Below are 13779 nucleotides of genomic sequence, written 5' to 3' on the forward strand. Positions count from 1 at the left end.
CTGCAAAAGGTGGTAAAAATGTTTTTTAAAGGGAAGATTATGTTTTTACTTCATCTTTCTTTTTTTTTAAACTGGAAAAAATAAAACAGTATTCAAATTTTTAAAAATGCATATAGTCATAAAGCTGTGATAGTGAAATAACCTTCCAAGTTTTATTTTCAGCTGTATTCAATGTATTTCACTCACTGTGCCATCATAGAATATGGAAATTATGTTAATTTCTGTATAGTTGATGAGAGAAGTTGTGAAGCTTTTGTGAAATTTGGCAGGAAAAATTGTAAGCTGTATTGACTTTTTTTATTTTGTTATTGGAATTACCTCCATGGATTTGAAATCAGCTGTTTACTAAAAGAGGTGTACAATTTCCCCACTTTTTTGTATAAAAGGTTCCTTATTTATCTGAATAAGAGGAAGCATCTGAAAAATTAGGCCAGCTGATGCAATAAGTGCCTTTTCAGAAAACATTGCATAGGAAAAGGCAACCAGGGAATAGAAAGAATAAATACATAGTTACTGACATTCAGAAATAGGGAAGGTAGATACTTCAAGAAAGGAATCCCAAGAGATCTTACTGGTCTATTTATTGTGGTGAAGGAGACACTCTAAGAATTTTCTTTCAGGTTTTCATTTCAGTTGTTTATACACAAACATAGAGAGATTAATATTTTTATCTTCAAATCAGTTTAATCACTAAAGGTCCTACTGGACCTCTGCTGTATTATAATTCTAGAAATTTTCTAAGCCTATTTCCAGAGTTATTGCATATAAACAGCATGGTTTTATTTAAAATAAAGATGTTACATTTCCCATGATCTAAAATACATTCTGAGTCAGAGTGGCACTTGTTTAGTTTTCCCAAGTATTCCCTAGGTGCTTATATATTCATGTTGTGTGAGAGGGCATTGCACTCCCCATACAAGCGCAAAAATGACATCAGTGGAACTTGCAAGGCTTATGCCTTGCATTACCAAAAACAAAAAACAAAAAGGTGGGAAAGCATATGAGAATTTCAAAACCTTACCTTATTTTCTGTTGCTGAGTAAGGGCAAGGTGATGTTTTTTCTCTACACATCAACCTTAATTGTATCCATCCTTGAGGAAGTAAAGTCAGCCTCTCACCACAGTGAAGAGAATTACGGATGTGCTCCCAGGGCCTTGGGGAGACATCTCCAGCCTTAGGGGCTAAGAACAATGAAGTGATAATTTGTTATTGATATAGCTGCATTCATTTCAATAGCTGTAAACCTGGACAGCTGTTGTCAGTGATGTTACTGAACAGGCAAACAGACTTTTTCTAACAGGCCAGGAGGCCATGTGGCACCTCCTCTAACAGAAGGCAGAGACATTAACAGGAACACACTAGAGCTGGGAACATGCAGCTCTAATGAAAATGACAGAGGAAAATGCATTGCTACCTATGCTTACCTTTTTTATCTGTAATGACAGGCAGCTGCATTAGGCCAAGCTCTTTCTAGCATGCTGATTTCAGAATTATTCTTTCCCCAAGCGCAAAATATTCTTGAACTATTTCTTCTGCACACAAAATATGAAAAGGTTTTACTGAATATCTTAGCAGTGGGTTCTTGGGGTTTTTTTAGCTGCTTGCTCTTGTACAATTTTTGGAACATTCATCCCAAACTGGCTGGGGAAGGCTGATATTACACCAGCCAAAATGTGTAATCCTTTCCTGAGCCTGTAGTAAAATCCCTGATTTAAAGGCTGTTTCATTATCAGCCATTTGTCCTGAGTGTGTGAAAGCCCACAAGCTGGCTCACAGTCTTTGCTGAACCCCTCTGTTTTATCTGCCCTACTGAGACCAGCTGGTTTATTTGCAACAAAGTGGATTTCTAACTGCATCTGTACACAGACAATATGAATAGAGGGAAGTTGAAATACACAGTATAACAAGGCAAATAATTTAGTGTTAATATATGACTTGGTAATTGTCTCACACAGAAATAACTGTTGTTAGTATTTTGGTGGGGTTTTAGATCTGTTTGATGTCCTAGCTGACAATTCTACAGAAGCTGATGAAATTTTTTTCATTTAATAAAACCTATTCTAGAAAAATTAAACAAAATTATCTCTTCAACTGAAGACTGTTTTGAAGAAACAGCAGTAGCACATTAGAATTAATTTTCATTATCTACTTCAATTTTGTTTCCTTTTATAGAAATATTCACATATTCATAATATTCATATTAGGTTGGTGCTGGTATACCATTTTTCATGTAGGTCAAGTGCTTTTTTCTTGTTTTCCTAGATTGTTCACACTTAGCCAAATGTGACTGAAGGAGCTGTCCTTTCCATTTCACACTTTTCATTTACTTCCAAAATGGAAAAAGGGCAACAAACATCATAGAATTAATACACAATTACTGCATCAGAAAGACAGCCTAAAATTCAGAAGAGTGCTCCAAGAAAGTAAAGAGTTTGGATTACAGCCAGACAGTGACAATGGGATGGTAGAACTAAAAACAGAAAGGAAAAATACAGGCCTCCATTTTGATGGCAATAGTCCAGTACCTGCAGGAAAGTCACTGGGAGGTTGAGGGCAGGCTCCACATGGTAGGAGGACAACAGACAACAGGTGATACTGAAACAAGAAAGGTTCTCACTTGTATCAGGTACTGCTTGTTCACCCTAAGGACAGTCAGGCAGTGGAACATGCTACCTCAGAGATCTTGTGCTGTACCCATCCTTTGAGATTTTTATGCTGTGAGTAGATAAACCCAGAGCAATAGGTTCTGGTCTCATGGGTGCGTGCTTTCAGCAGAGGATGAATTAGAGATCCTCCAGTATGAATTATTCTTTAGTTCTGTGGGTTTGTGCTGTTCTGATAAACCTTAATAGGTCCCATGAAATTTGGGTCACACTGCTGGGTCTTTCTGCTGCTTTTGTTTTCAATTTTTAGTGCATTTTTTTACAATCCGCTTCCATATTGACACAGTCTTTTTCTGCGTTCAGCATTTCCTGAATTAAATTATTCCTCTGTGCATGTCCCACACAGTTACCTCTGCTTTTTTAATCCTTCACTAGCAGGGCTCTCAGTAAGAAGTAGCACGTGTTTAGCTGATCTTTTCAGTCTTGGCAATAAGATTTACCTGTCATATCTAACTTATTGTAATTCAACACATGCAGGAGAATATATGGATGTCACCCTTCTTAACCTTGCAGGTTTGTTTACTCAAACATTTAAACTGCAAATGTTCACAGGATTTTATGGAGCTCTAAACAAACATGCACTTGGTTTTCCACATTCCACACAAAACAGCTGTTGTAAGTCTAAAGTTAAGGTCACCTAGCTTTTTTGGCTTTCTTACCTGTGTTCAAACAGTATTGATTGCTCTTCAAGAGCATTTTCAGAACATGTTTTTAGGACATTTATTTTGAAAATAAAGTTAAACAAATACATACTTCTGCTAGTCTAATTTGACAAACAGAAATAGTTGGCTAATTTCAGGATGGCAACCTCTCAAGTCCTTATATGCAAATTTTCAGTGTTTAATATACAACTTGTGAAATATCAATTAATTGCCAAGTATTTGATTTTGGTCTGAAAAAATTCCAGTGGTAAGTAATTTAGTCCTTTTTCCCCTGCCACAGTCTTTCTTCTCTTAGCCTCCTCTCCCTTCTGTATGCTCACATGCACAGACACACACAACAAAGGACAGTGTTCCTTTTACCTTTGTCTTCCACAAATCTACTACAGCACGTCCTCTCCTTTCTCTGCAGGGGTCTTTTCTTGATCTTCCTTCATTCTCCCTTCACATCTTATTCTGCATTTATCTGAATAGACAATTCTGTCCGTCATCTCTGTAGTGATTGCCAAAGAATCTACAACTCCAGACCTTTCCTTCTGACTTTTATCCAATCAAAACTACTGGCCTGTCCCTTTGACATTTCTTTGTGAATTTGTCACCAGCAGAGCAAGCTAGACAAGGCTCAAAGACAATTCCAAATCAGTCACGCAAAACACTTTGTTTGTCATGTTCTTCCTTAACTTCTGTAGCAGACTCAACCATCCTGCCAATTAAGCAGCAGGTAATTTTCGACATCTGCATTCAGATCCAGGCTATCTTGCAGATTCTTGTGCATTACTGTTCTAAAGTATTGTGCTTCCTTCCTTCAGATCTCTTCATGTATTTTACATTAAGCTGCCACTAAAATAAAGAGAAAATTTGAGCAAGGATCAAGAAACCCTCATTCCTTCCCATCCAAGTACCTTAAAGATGAACCTATAGTTAGTCTGTCCTGGTTATATTTTTTGCTGTCACTTTAACTCTTCCATTCTCAGCCAGAATGGAAAAAAGAGGACTAGAAAACAATTCTAGCCCAGCTTACTACACACCATAAGATATTTGGGACTGATTTTCCTAGAATGAGATGGTAATTTAACTTACACCTCCCGGTTCGTTGGCAAATGACCAAACCCAAACAAGTCCATTCTTACCCAAGTGAGACAGTAATTGGTAGTCCACATGTTCTTTTAAAAGCCTATGCCCTCTTTGCTCAGGTGGCAACCCATAAAAAAAGGACTGCATTGTCAGAGTGAACAGAAACACTGTTACAGACTTACCAGAAAAAAGTTAATAAAGGATGTCAGGAAGAAGGAAGCTAGTGTTAAAGTGGCAAGGTGAAATAATTTCTTAGAAAATCAGGCTTTTTTAGTTCCACTGCATGGAAAAACATGTTTTTTCTTCCAGGCTGGTCTCAGCTTTAATCATGTGTTATTGACACGTTTCAGAACTTAACTTCTGTTGAGTCAGTATTGCAAAACTGTTACTAAGAGAGCTTTTGTTCTCACAAAATTACAGACGTACTGTATTCAAGGGCACAAAGTGTTATCAGTGGCCAAGTATTCAGTGCAGCTGAGGGTGTAAGGGATAAGCAATGTCCCAAGCCACTCATCATACCCTGACACCATCAACAAAGGTAAATACCACTGTGTAGAATGGAATTATTTGAAAACAATTTTGTTTCATACCAGCTGTCTGTGATTCAAACCTCATCTCCTGGCTTGAGAAGAGGGATGGTACATTAATCATTACAGCAACCAGGATGAGTATTTTCTTCCTCTGTGCTGCCATGGTAGAGCTGGCAGAGAGCCCATTTCCTCAATTCACAATGTCCTTATTGGTTTTGTGTGCAAAGGGCTTCGTAGCAGGAGATGACAGGGGTGGCTTCTGTGAGAAGCTGCCAGAAGTGTCTCCCACATCCAACAGAACAAATGCTGGACAGATCCAAGATGGACCCACCACTGGCCAAGGCTGAGCCCACCAGTGGCAGCACTTCTGGGATGAAAACTGCTGCACACCCACAGAAGGGCGAGAGGAATGAGAATATATGAGAGAAACAGCTCTGCAGACACAAGGTCAGTGAAGGAGGAGGGGCAGGAGCTGCTACAGGTACCAGAGCACAGGTTCCCCTGCAGCCTGAGGTGCAGCCCATGGGGAGGCAGCTGTGCCTCTGCAGTCCCTGGAGGTCCAGGGGGGAGCAGAGATCCACCTGCAGCCCCTGGAGGAGCCCACACCAGAGCAGGGGGATGCCCAAAGGAGGCTGTGATCCCATGAGAAGCCTGTGCTGCAGCAGGCTCCTGGCAGGACCTGTAGACCATGGAGAGAGCAGCCCACACTGGAGCAGGTTTGCTGGCAGGAGTTTTAACCAAGCCAGGGGCCCATAGTGGAGCAGCCTGTTCCTGAGGGACTGCACCCTGTGGAGGGGACTGGTGCTGAAGCAGTTCATGAAGAACTGCAGCCCATGGAAAAGAGTAATGTTGAGTAGGAGAAGTTTGTGAAAGACTGTCTCCTGTGGGAGAGACCCCATGGGAGAAGGGGAACACTGTGAGGAGTCCTTCCTGTGTGATGAGCACTCCACAACCCCCACTCCCCATTTGCCTACCCTGGTGGTGGGGGAAAAGTAGAGAAATTGAGAGTGAAGCTGAGCCTGAGTAGAAGGGAGGGGCTGTGTTAAAGTGCTTTAAGCTTTACTTTTTTTTCTCATTACCTTAGTCTGAATTGATTGGTAATATATTAAACTCATTTCCCTAAGCCAAATCTATTTTGCCTGTGGCAGTAATTGGTGAGTGATCTCTTCCTGATTTATCTGACCCAGGAGCCTTTCTTTGTTTTCTCTCCCCTGACCAGCTGGGCAGCCAGAGTGGCAGAGCAGCTCTGGTGGGCACCTGACATCCAGTCAGGGCCAGCCCACCACAGTCAGGTGCTCCCCCCAGATGTCATAACCATTTGTTGATCATAAAAGCAGGGGGCTTTGCTGGGTTTTAGTACCAAACATAATTGTGCAACTTAAGCTGCAGGAAAAAAGAGACCTGCATATTTTGTAGATGTTATAAAGGACAAAGGCTCATGTTCCCCAGCAACAAGATGTTTGCTGTCAATCTAGGATTTTTATAAAATTATTATGATTATGACATTTTGGGATATAGTTTCACTGCAATCAGTGAAAATGACCTTCAAATAGAAATGCCAAGTAAGTAGCTCTCATTAGGGGTTACCAACCTGAATGCTAAGGGAGAGAGAGAAAAAAATACCAAGAAATGACAAAGCTTTTATTTTCCATGCAGTTAGCCAAACATAAACAGATGGACTTTCTGAAGAATGACAGTTTGTTCCCAGGTTGAGAATTTATATGACTTATTTAATGGTTTGGCTGTAAAGTCAAAAATAAAGTGGTTTATAAAGGAATTCAGTCATTGGCTGATGCCTTTGTTATGAGCAGATTTCCTCTAAAAAAGGAATCCGATTTTGACTAATGGAAAAAGTTCATATAAAATAAAATAGGAGATTCAGGATTAGAACCAGAATTTTATGATCCTCTGTGCCAGTACTTGTACATATATACCAGTGGAAAATGAGCATTGCAGAGCTCTAAAACAAAGTTCTTCTCAGAGCTGGCTTAATTTTTTCTCTGTTTCTCACACAATGGAATTAGTTGTATATTTCAGCTTTATTTTTCAAGGGCTGTCCCGAAGGGTTAGACAGCCTCAGGCTAAAGCACCTGGAGTTCTCTCTGGAGCTCCCTAGTAGGAAAAAAACATGGGCATACCACAGTAAATGCAGAAAAAGATGTCTAAGATAATAAAGAGATGGAATTGTTCTACCAGGAAAACAACTTTCAGGGGAACTTCATCAATGGGTGAATGGGGAAGTGGAGTAGATTAAGCCAGGCTTTTCCCAGTGGCATCCAGGGAAAGGACAATAAACAGCATGAACAGTAGTACAGGAAAATGCACTTAAAAATAAGAAAAAACTTAACTATTGTGAGGGCAGTCAAATGGGGGTAAGTCTGTCTAGAGAGGTTATGGAATTTCTGTCCTTGGAGATATTCAAATCCCAACTGGACATGATGCTGAGCAAACTGCTCCAGCTGACCCTGCTTTGAGCACTTCAGGGGACTGGACATTCTCCAAAGGTCTTCTAACTTCATCCATTCTGTGATTCCTTGAAATGTTTGCTAAAATTTCTGCCACTTGGACGTTTTCTTTTTTAGTTACTTACAACAAAATCACTACTACTAATAATTCATCTCATGAATAATCCCTTCAATCAAAGTATCTTGGAAACATCAATTTAAATCAACTTGGAAACTATTAGTGTAGTTTAAAAGACACACATCTCAATGAGATGCCCACCCATTTTGCAGATGAACAGGATGTCAGAGACTCTGCTACTGGAAGGGATGGGAGTAAAACCCTGGAGCTGAGTTCTAATTCTCCCTCTTCATCAGCAGAACATACATGTGCTTTCTGATACTCACTTCTATCTTCTCAAACACTAGGATGGTATCTGGAAGACTTGATGTCCACCATGATAGTCTGCTCTATTTTTTTTCCTCCTCTTATGTGGAGTTTTGTGCTCCAAAATTCAGACTTTCACAGTGGAGACTACAAATAACGCCAGGTCTTATGCAGCAGCAGCAGATGTCTGAACTGAGACTCTAGTTTTGAAGGTCTTGAACCAATGAAGGTTCCTACCAATTTCACTTGTGGACAACGTGGAGAATTGCATCTCATTTTAATGTCTGCTGTCTGTATTTCTGCACTGGTTTTTAACATAGTTATTGATATTATTGGTGCAGCAGTGCATTCTGCTGGTGGTTTACTTCTCTATTTGATGCATTTACCCCATAATCTGTAGTATTTGCCCTGTCATGGTATGAAAAGAAAAAATTACTTCCCATCAATTTTAGTTTCTAGTAAAGAATTGATTGTGTATATTTAATGCACTAAGTAGCAAAAATGCATTAATTCAGTGACAGAAAACTGATTCAATGTTCAAGTGTATACTAGTGAATTTAATTCCATAGCAAAACAGACGCTGAGAGCCTGTTACTAAGGCTTCAGATTCCTGGAGAATAAAGGGTCATACTTTGTATAGCAGTGTGGTTGTTACTGTGTATTTGTTGACTTGGAGATTTTCTGTTTGTCTATACTGTTGTATACACGTAATTGTGAAACTCCTCTGGGTATACACAGGTTAAAAAAGTAAGGACTCTTGCTCAAGCTAGAAGTTTTGAGACCTAAAAAAGAGTCTGTGACCTTTACCTTTCATTTGCATCTATGCATACGTCAGTGTTTTCAAGCATCTGTTTCACTTTTCAAATAATGAAATTTGTTTATATTATTAAAGAGCTGATCAGTAAGAATGGGAAACTGAAATAATGGAGCAGATTTTGAAATGCTGGGTGCATCAACAACTTGCAGAACCATGGTTCTTTCTCACCTCTGGAATGTTATAGAAATCTCTGCTGGAAGCACTGTCCCCTTGATTTCTTTTTCATATCAAAGACAAAGTGGGCTGTGAGCAGTGGCTAAATGTTGCCATGTTTATTTAACCTTCCAAAGCTGGGGTCTATCTCTTATCTGGATAGAGTAACACATCATTCTGACTGCACTTACAGCTTTCTCAAAGGGCAGCAACATATCCATACGTGGGGTTAGTGCTGAGCGTTCAGATCTGTATGTCTGTGACTGACCCTCAATCTGCATGATTTTGTGCAATCTGTGCATCCAGAGTTCATTCACACTGTGGTCTAGAATAGAGATTTGAGGTAGGCTGTAGGCTTCTGAACAAGTTTAAGAATACCACAGAGGTAGCTGTTGAACTGAAAATATTCTTGTTGTATTTGTTACTCAGCAGCACTTATCTGTGAAGAATAATGGATCTGTATAGTTAAAAATTTAATAATTTTTGTGCCAATCAACATACTACATAGAACATAGCTATGTTTAAATGTATGTATTTATGCAAATGTTTAAATGTAATGAAACACTGAAAGAATCTCTTTAAGAATGCTGAGTTTAAAAAGCAGAAAAATCATATTTGCAAACCAACAGAATTCCATTACTCAGTTGATCTACTTATTTTTAAAATATATGTTTACATCTAAAGATTTCAAAATGCCTCAATTATTCATCCATACTGTCTGCAACAGATTTGCTCTCGTGAATTTGTGCTCTGTTGCTATTTGTGTCTTGAAAGGCCATCTTGAGCTAACCTCAAAACCTGTTTTTCATCCAAACAGCAACTTTGCAAGCTGAGTTCCCTACTCTCAGCTATACCTGGGACAAAACTCTGTAGGGTACAAGGAAAATTGCCTCTTCTATGCACTTTTGTGGCCGGTTCCTAGAGCCTTAGTATCTTCTGTGAGCTCAAGTCCAGAGAAGAGCAACCAAGCCAGTGAAGGGTATTGAGAGCAAATCCTGTGAGGAATGTCTGGGTGTGTTTATCCTGGAGAAAAGGAGGCTCAAAGGGGGTCTTATCACTCTCTGAAACTCCCTGAAAGGTGAGTATAGCCAGGTGGGGGCCAGGCTCTTCTCCCAGGCAGCAAGTGACAGGACAAGGGGAATTGTCTCAAGTTGTGGCAGTGGAGGTCCAGGATGGACATCAGGAAGAATTTCTTGGGGAGAGTTGTCAAGCATTGGAACAGGCTGTTCAGGGAGGTGCTGAAGTTGCTCAAGAAATGACTGCACATGGCACTCAGTGCCATGGGATGGTTGACAAGGTGGAAATCAGTAACAGGTTGGACTCAGAGATCTCAGAGCTCTTCTCTGAGCTGCTTCACATCTGTTTTGTTCTGTGTGCTGCAGTTTGTCACCCAAGACTGGTTTATTGACAGCCTTGTCAGAGGTGTAACCATCTGCAGAGAGCCAAGATTTCAAGTGGAAGCAGACCTTAAGGAAGATAGAAACCTGAATGGTTTTGGCTCAAGGTTTTTACCATGCCCAGTTTAAAAAAAAATTTAAAAATTTGAATTTAACTTGAAAGTCTGGTGACAGGATTTTAACAGAGTCAGATCATAAATTCAACATACTGTCAATGGGGAAAATCAAATATTAGATTTAAAGAGAAATTTAAAACATGAAATTTAAAATGTGTTATTCTTCAGTGATTTTTCTCTTTAAATTCCATAAAATATGCTGTGACCTAGGGCATGAAGCCAAACAAATTCAGACATATGAACATAAAGGCATCACTGAAAAAATAACTTGAAAAGATGGAGGTAACAATAATGACTAAAGGATAGATCCAAGTTTCAATAGAAATTACTTTTATATCAATGGAAAAGGTCAGCCTTTATGCAAGCGAGGATTTAAAAGACTTGTTGTTATTACCTAAAGTAATACCCACAGTTACAGCATTTTTCCTCCTGCCATTTCATAAATGTCAGCATAAGGTTTTTATTCCAGGGATTGTGGAAGAAATATAGTGGATTACACACAAAATGAACGTTTTTACCATTTGAAATATGATTGGGTAAGTAACTGGGTGTCTACAAAAAACCTAAAAATTAAAGTTGATTGTGTTGGGATATGAAATAAAATGGGTTGATGGTAATTACAGGGGCTAATAATTGATTTCTAGTGATCTAAATTACCATGCTTAAAATTATATAAGTTCTTACTAAAATTTCCTAGTTTGCTGCAATGTACCATTAATTCCATACTATAGAGGGCAAGCATGAATATTTCTGATGCTTATGCCTTTTCTTTGATTCCTTGTAGATATTAAATACTTATAAAATAAATTTCAATTCTATTTAAGACTTATTAACTTCAAATTCGGGAAGCAGGGGAGCATTATGATTTTGTGAGATAGTCTTTATAGGATTAAAAGATGCAGACTTGACATTTCAGATGCTTAGGTATAAAAAAAGTTAATCTTTGTCTACCTGCAGTTGTTGAAACTTTTTAATTTTGCTTTCAGTTTCTTTCAGGTAAGAATCAGATTGTTTTATTTGCAATTAGCTCTGAAAGGATCATTCCAGTACACCATTCCCATCTTCCCCTTTGGCCCCCAAGTTGAATGTGGGTAATAATAATATTGAATAATAATAATAATAATAATATATTATATTCTTGAAGAAGCATGCCATTTCAAAGACAGAGGACGCCAGCATTGAGTCCAGTGTTCCAAGGTTAAGTCATTACACAGTGTAATAAGGCCTGTAAAACTTGGTAATTACTGTACACACTGTAGGTCCAATCTGAGACTCTGTACAAATAAGAAATTTCACAGACACTGTAAGCTCTACAATACATAGTGAATCAAGAATATTTGCTGAAAAAGCAGGTGTAGCCTGATGCATTGATACATGCTCTAGCCAAAATTTCTTCATTTTATTCTTTTTTCAACGAATAGCAGAAGTGTACTGGAGAAAAGTGTTAAAATAGAATTTGGTCTAGTGTTGAATATATTTTTTAATCCTTGAAATGTTTTCTTCTCCAAATGGTTAAGTAGCTAATTCGTCATTATTTAAGTAAGTGTGCAAACTCCAGAGAGGATCAGGGCAAACTGCTACATTTATATTAATCTAATTGGGCACATTTTTTGATCTAGCAGAGGTAAGAGAGAAGCTTTTTTTTTGGTTGAAAATGAAACACTATCCATAGTCTAAAACTTAATATTCCGTAGTTAGTTGATCTATTTGGGAAGCTATTTTTTGCATTTGCTGCACCATGAAGCTTCCACTTTCTTTGCAAAATTAATTTCTGCAAATAGGTTCTTGACATGTGTCAATTTATGGTTAGAGATGCAAATATTACCATTCAGCAATAGGAAACAGTGTTGTCATTGCAGTTCCTAAGGAGCTGAGCAAATGAGTTAATGAATGAATGGGTTAATGAATGAATTCATTAATGAATTTACCTTTAACCTCTAGAGACTGCAGTGTTAGTCTTTATTCTGTAAACAAGTACATGAAAATCTCACAGTCTGCAGTGTCAGGGTCATTTCCTTATACTTCAGAACAAAGTAAAAATCTAAACCACAGTTCACCATAGCTGAGAATCTCCAAAGCTTAGCAACCTGAGTTGAAGACAGGGAGTAGAGCAGGTTAGTGCTATACTTCACTCAGTATATGTATTCATCATGAAGAAATCATAAAGGAAATTTGTACTCCTGATCAAAGGGTGAATTCAATTCCCTCAGAATGCATATTGCAGCTTTTAGTATTCTTCCACTGCTAAACTCTTTTTTTTTTTTGTTTTTCCTGGAAGGTGACAATCTATGTAGAACTTAACAGGGTTGTGATAGGGCAGTATTAATGTTATTATTGGTTTCACACGTAGATGAGTAAACAGTAGCTGGAACATTTGACTTTTCATATAAAGACTCTCCTTGTGAGGACATTGTGTGTTTTCCACTGATACTAGAGATAAATGCCACCTATCTAAACTCCTGTAGAGAATATTCTGACGTAAGTCTACTCAGGAGTTAGGTACCTAAGTAGATCCTTAAAATGCCACCAGGATTAGAACTAGGCATAATAAATATACCTCTTTGCATATCCACATATTTCAGTATTAAAGGGTAAGAGTGCCAAAAGATAATTATTTTAAGCTCAGCACACTGAAGGTTGAAGGTTTACTATTGTTGTGTTCCCATTATTGCCAGCAATTTCTCTCATATAACTGGTTTTAGATTTACCAGGATAACAATGTTTCATTCCTTTAGCTAACCAATGTGCCACTTACCTGTACGTAGCATCAATGGTGGCCTTTAGCATGCAACCACAAAGCTCTTTTACCAACAAGTTTGAAGTTTAGAGAATATGTTGAAAAATGTTCATGCTCACAAATTATAGAACGTTGAGTGTTTTTATCAGTTTGATTTGAGTAGTAATTTTTGGTAATTGGTTCTTTCAGAGAATCACTCTACAGTCACTGAAATCATTCAATAAAGAGTACACAATAGGTCTCAGAAAGATAAAGAGTTACTTTCAAAACCTCATACTGAGGACCTCCTGAAAAAGAGAAAACTGAAACAGAAAACAATTGTTATTCTCTGCACCCACTGTTAGTACTGTTAATTGCTAAGCATATTTGTGATTGAAGAAGAAAATTCACTCCTCTGCAGCCAGGTTCTTTCTTTTAGAGTCTTACTGCAGTCATAAAGCTTTGAAGAGAGACTCCAGACCCAGCCAAAATGGGCTGTTGCACTACAAGGGAATGAAGAAACTACTCTAGAGCTATGGCCACAGCTTTTTTGCTGTGCAATCATTGCCCCACTAATGTTTGCAGGTACTAGGGTGCAGGAGATGCTTCTCCTCCATCCAACCCTACAGCCTGAGCTCACCAAGAAAAGGCTGTTGGGGGTTGTCATTCAGTGGATGGAGCTTTGCAACTCATAAGGGGTCATGGAATACATTCAAAATTGCAACTTAATCTGACCTGTGCCCAACAGAGTATTTCTTCTTTCCCACTTCTGCATCATTCCTCATTGTCTTATTCCAACTAACCTCTCACACTTATGTCCAATA

The 13779-nt window shown here is 38.5% G+C and overlaps 1 protein-coding gene across 2 annotated transcripts in view; it reads left to right on the forward strand.

Moving 5' to 3' along the window:
- The window catches only part of PRLR (prolactin receptor), a 60333-nt gene that overhangs the window by 22233 nt on the left and 24321 nt on the right, over positions 1–13779 (forward strand). The window contains exon 1 of one of the 2 annotated variants that reach the window (XM_088054140.1): positions 5329–5374. The exons of the other annotated variant lie outside the window; for it this stretch is intronic. The gene's annotated coding sequence lies outside the window, so the exon portion shown is untranslated. Of the gene's footprint in view, positions 1–5328; positions 5375–13779 lie in introns of those variants that run through there. 2 annotated transcript variants of the gene reach the window in all.

This window comes from Pseudopodoces humilis, chromosome 4 (genome assembly GCF_049639895.1).
Source record: "Pseudopodoces humilis isolate 2021_Gansu_Grassland_sample_001 chromosome 4, ASM4963989v1, whole genome shotgun sequence".
Taxonomy (NCBI): domain Eukaryota; kingdom Metazoa; phylum Chordata; class Aves; order Passeriformes; family Paridae; genus Pseudopodoces; species Pseudopodoces humilis.